Raw genomic sequence first — 6000 nt, 5'->3', positions numbered from 1 at the left:
TAGTATGAATGGACTGGTTTCCCTTGAAAGAAAACTGAGTTTGTGTTCCATAGTACAAAAGTTATGAGACACGAATCAGACAAATGTTCACTACAACAGGGATCAAAGGTGAGGTCTGACTGACTTGCCCATAGTAAATGTAAATGATTTGTTATTTTAACCCATACATATGAATATATATAATTTAGGGGTGGGGATCTCAACGGTTTTCAAGTTCTCAAACAGGTAGGGGTAGGCAGAGGATTTAGGGGGCAGGGGGCCTGGACCCCCTTTTTGGGGAAAAATTTGGTTGCTTATATAGGGAATCACTGAAGCGTGACTGGAGCGGGCCCCTCTTAGGTCAGTCAGTGGGCCCCACTTATGAAAATTTCTGGATCCGCCACTGGGGGTAGGGTGACCCTAGGGACTTCCCCATCATTTCATTTTATTTGTTATATTGTCCCATACATGAATATATATGGTTTAGGGATGGGGATCTCATTGGTTTCCAAGTTCTCAAACAGGAAGGGTAGGGTGACACAAGGGAATGCCCCTATATTTCATTTAATTAGTTATATTGATCCATACATGAATATATATTGTTTTGGTGTGGGGATCTCGACCGTTTCCAAGTTCTCAAACAGGAGGGTTGGGATGACCACAAGGACTTCCCTTATATTTCATTTGATTTGTTATATTGTCCCATACATGAGTATATATGGTTCAGGGGTAAGGATCTTGACCATTTCCAAGTTCTCAACAGGAGGGTGAACAGTGACCTCAGGGACTCCCCTATCTTTCATCTGATTTGTTATATTGTCCCATACATGAATATATATGGTTTAGGGATGGGGATCTCGACCATTTTTAAAGTCTAAAACAGGAGGGGTGGGGTGACCCCTAGCGACTCTTCCTAGATTTCATTTGATTTTTCATATTGTCACAAACATGAATATATATGGTTAAGGGGTGTGGATCTCGACCGTTTCCAAGTTCTCAAATAGGAGGGGTGGGGTAACTCCAGGGACTCCCCCTATATTTCATTTTTTATTTATTATATTGTCCTATACTTGAATATATGCAGGGGCGGATTCAGACGGGGAGGGTTGCGGGCTTGCACCCCGCTTAAATTTGCAAAGCATGGGTTGTTCTCAGCTTAATAAAGAATATTCCGATAATTTTACCTCTTTTTTTTAGCCTCGCTCTGCTCGGCGAAAATTTAAGTTTGCGCCCTTCTTAACCTAAAATCCTGGATCTGCCCCTCATATGGTTTAGGGTTGGGGAGCTCGACCGTTTCCAAGTTATCAAACAGGAGGGGGTATAGTGTCCCAAAGAATGCCACCTATATATCATATGATGTACTTACATTAAGGTATATATAATATAGTTGCATTATTTGTGAAAATAAAGAATGAAACTTTCGGCTACTTTAATTGACCCTTCAAAATTGCCCTGAGAAAAAACAAATAACCCCTCGAAATTGCAGTAATATGTTTACACTTTAAAAGCATCTCACATGCATTATCATCATTTATCATTTATAAAGAAAATTTAGACTGTGACCATGAACATGTATATTGTTAGATATATACTGTTCCCAGCTGTCACGTTGTATTGGATTTTTAAATTAAAATTTGTCAAAAAGTAATTTTGAGTTTCTGAATAAAATATTTTTCTGCTTTTTCTTTCTTTTGGTTTACAATACTAGTGTTTATATTCATTTACCATGCATAGATGTATTTTTTCACCTGCTTGGATTAATTTTGTAAATGATCGCCAAACCCGGAATTACCCTTATCCGCTTCCGGAATCGGAACCGATTTAGTAAAATTTTGTCTTCACGGCCGCCATTGTTATGTGTTTACAATGTTGTTTTTGTCAATCAGATACGATTTTACTCGAATTTATACAATATTTGTCGGCGATTTTCTGTATAAAGCTAGCGGTTGAACAAAATGAACATCGCCGTCATGAATAATATTGATAAAAATAGGTTTTTAGCTCGTTTAATTGGAGACTTTGATGGTGAAAAGGTTTGCAAAGTAATTTCTTATTTTCTTTCAAATGTAAGGTGACTACGTCGGGCGTAGCTATAAACCAACTATCCTAGTCGAAATTCCGCTTGCAAAAGTGGAAGATCGCGGACCTCGGACCCCCGCTAATTTGCACACCTGCCTCCAAATTGAAAAGCTACGAAAATTTCTTTTTCTAATTTGAAATTGCCGCCAACAGCATGAACAGTTGAACTTATTATATAATAGACTACTGACGTAGTTGTACTACGTATTGATGACAAACCATATTCCTACGACTTTTGTCATTTGGGAAATCTAAACTGCTTGTCTTAAGAGATTTTCGGCGATTAAATATTTCATACAATTGTTCTTTGACATCTTAGCTAAAAGCACAAGTCATAATGAACTACACAAGGATTCTTAATAAGCACTACTTCCTATGTGTAACTTTAAAACTTTTGGATAAATCGACGATCATTTAAGGTTTTTCTGGTCATTTTTTTTGTAATCCAGAATAAAAAGTATTAAAAAAGTGTTCAATTAGTTATATATAACATAGTAGCAAGCTAGATAATAACAATGGCAAGTATCTTATGATTTATTGGGTAGAACACAAATCTAGGGTGCTCGCATAATGCAGCTTAACTGCATAAAAACCCTCCCCTGTTTAACAAAATACCCAATAACTCCAAAATAAAGTTTTGAATCATCATCAAAAAGTATACAGATCTTTAGATTAATATAACAAAGAAGTGTGTAAAGTTTTAAGCAATAATCATAAATTGTTTTTGAGATACGGCACAACATGTAAAAAAAAAACAACCTCCCCCTTTTTTACAAAATACTCAATAACTCAAAAATGAAATTTTGAATCATCACCAAAAAGTATACAGATCTTCAGATTAATATAACAAAGACATGTGTAAAGTTTTAAGTAATAATCATAAATCGTTTTTGAGATATGGTGCGACATGTAAAAAAAACCCTCCCCCTTTTTTACAAAATACTCAATAACTCAAAAATTAAATTTTGAATCATCACCAAAAAGTATACAGATATTAAGATTAATATAACTAAGAGTGTTTAAAGTTTAAAGCCATAATCAAGAATCGTTTTTGAGATACGGTGCGACATGTGAAAAAAACACACCCGTTTTAGTTACAAAGTGCCGTAACTCAAAAAGTTTTAATTTTATTTTCACCAAAAAGTATACAGATCATTTGACCATCATAAGAAACAACTATGTTAAGTTTCATGAAATTTGGATAAGTCGTTCTCAAGTTACGGTGCGACATGTTTAAGCCGGACAGACAGACGGACGGACAGACAGACGGACGGACAGACAGACAGACGGACGGACACCGGACATTTGTATACCATAATACGTCCCGTCAAAATTTTGACGGGCGTATAAAAACGGGAAAGAAATAAAATATCTTACAAGACATAAACATGTAAAGAATAAATATATATTTCAGCTTAATAAAAATATTTTCATAAATAAATGGTACTTTGTCATCATTTTTAAAACTAAGTTCCAAACATTATTGCTCAGTTGATATACATGTATGTCCTTCTGATGCGGTACGAGCACAGGCACTTGTTTCTATCCAAAATAGTTTTATATGGATAGCCGACCTTCCTATGGATAGAAACAAGTGCATGTGGGTACGAGATAACTATAATTCTCATGCAATCCCGAAAAGGGGGGGGGGTCATCACAGACAAACATGACATTAAATCGTTATCACTGATGTATTGTTTAGGGCCAGTTGAAGGACGTCTCCGGGTGCGGGAATTTTTCGCTGCATTGAAGACCTGTTGGTGACCTTCTGCTGTTGTATGTTTTTCTATGGTCGGGTTGTTGTCTCTTTGACACATTCCCCATTTCCATTCTCAATTTTATTATACGAACAAGAACAAACAGCTCTACATTGCTTTGACATTTATCAATTTTCAGGAAACATTGCGAAAAATGATCTTCAATATTTCGAAAACATGTGAAATAAAATTGCTAACACGGTGGACCGTCGAGTGTCAACAAACGTAGTAGACTTGTTCACTGAAAAGACGAGGATAATGGTTTCATCTGACATTTGTTATGCATTCCCAGTTTTGATCATGATATTTAAAAAGACGTACTTTTTTTCAATCTATGTAACTAGAAAATTCCACTTCACCTGGACCGACTTGGCATCTACTACGTTTGGACGGGTCCATTTCATTAGTAAGGTGATCGATAAATATTACGGAGTTTGACAGAAAAGGAAAACGAACTTATTGTTATGTGTTTTCAACAAGGGTTTCGTTCCGCTAAATTATTTGCGCAAACAAAGTTTGTCTATTTTTAGATTACAGGTAATCATTTGACACTACGCATTAACCTGTGTAGTGATTTTGATTTTACGATAAATGTATGAATGAACGATAATTTTATGAATGAACAAGAGCACCTGACCTCCTAAAGAAACACAAATTAAACATATACAAGAGGCTGTCACAACGACAGCAAACCGGATTTATTAACATTAATTTGTGTCCTGGCAATATCACAAGAACCATTACTGATGAATGGTGAAAGTGAAAATCGTCAATATCAAATTTGACCTCCATTTTGTCATCAGTATCAACATATTAAAATTTGAAAAGCTTAGATTGAATGGTTCATGAGTAAATGCAACAACCTGAATGGAAACACCATTTTACGATCTTTCAAGAACCATAACTCCTGAACGGTAAAAGTCAAAATCGTCATTATTGAACTTGACCTCTATTTTGTCATCAGTAACAACATATTAAAATTTCAAAAGCTTTGGTTGAATGGTTCATGAGAAAATGCACGGACACGACGGGAAAAACCATTTTTCAATCTTTCAAGAACCATAACTCCTGAACGGTAAAAGTCAAAATCGTCATTATTGAACTTGACCTCCATTTTGTCATCAGTAACAGCATATTAAAATTTCGGAAGCTTTGGAAGAACAGTTCATGCATAAATGCACGGACACGACTGGAAACTCCATTTTTCAATCTTTCAAGAACCATAACTCCTGAACGATAAAAGTCAAATTTGTCATTATTGAACTTGACCTCCATTCTTTCATTAGTAACAACATATTAAAATTTGGGAAGCTTTGGTAGAACAGTTCATGCGTAAATGCACGGACAACTGCATTTTTCAATCTTTCAAGAACCATAACTCCTGAACGGTAAAAGTCAAAATCGCCATTATTGAACTTGACCTTCGTATAGTTGTCAGGAATAACATATTAAAATTTTAAAAGCTTTGGTTGAACGGTTCATGAGTTAATGCACGGACAACATTTGATTGCCGCCCGCCCGACCGCCCGGCCGCCCGCCGTACATCCCCAAATCAATAACCGACATTTTTGTCACAAAAATCCGGTTAAAAACCGTATTTAATAGGAGGTAATTCAGTTAAATTTTCAATACTAAATCAACAACTGAAATGAATCCATATTTTGTTGAAACATCGTACGAACGGCGGAAAACGGAATCGCAGTTATAAAAATGTACTTTTTTTCACTCGGACTTCTATGTTATTTGATAGTCAAACGGTTGACCCTTTAAATACAAAAATACATCTACAAGAACGTATTCTGAAACTTCTTAAATCCACTAACGTTTTTTTAAAGTTTCAAGCTATGTATTGCATTAGAAAACATACATAGGTGTTAAAGAATGACAGACCAGGAGCCTGTTTAACAAAATACTATGGCTTGATATGGGCGGAGTCTCTGATCTGGGTCACAAAGATGGCCATACGCGATAGCATAAAAGCAATTGCTTTAAAAACTATTGACCAGTTATCAATGAAGCCGTCAGAGTCCATGCGAAAATCACTTAACAAAACAAAGCCATTTTTTCTCACCAGTTACTGAACCAAGGCCAATTACGAAGAACTGAAAACGATAGATCTTTGTACAAGATGAAAACAAGAGGGGCCAGTGATACCAATGGGTCATTGAAACTCATAAGTCGAAAG

This window comes from Mytilus galloprovincialis, chromosome 10 (genome assembly GCF_965363235.1).
Source record: "Mytilus galloprovincialis chromosome 10, xbMytGall1.hap1.1, whole genome shotgun sequence".
Classification (NCBI taxonomy): domain Eukaryota; kingdom Metazoa; phylum Mollusca; class Bivalvia; order Mytilida; family Mytilidae; genus Mytilus; species Mytilus galloprovincialis.
Note: the sequence above shows the minus strand (reverse complement) of the source record.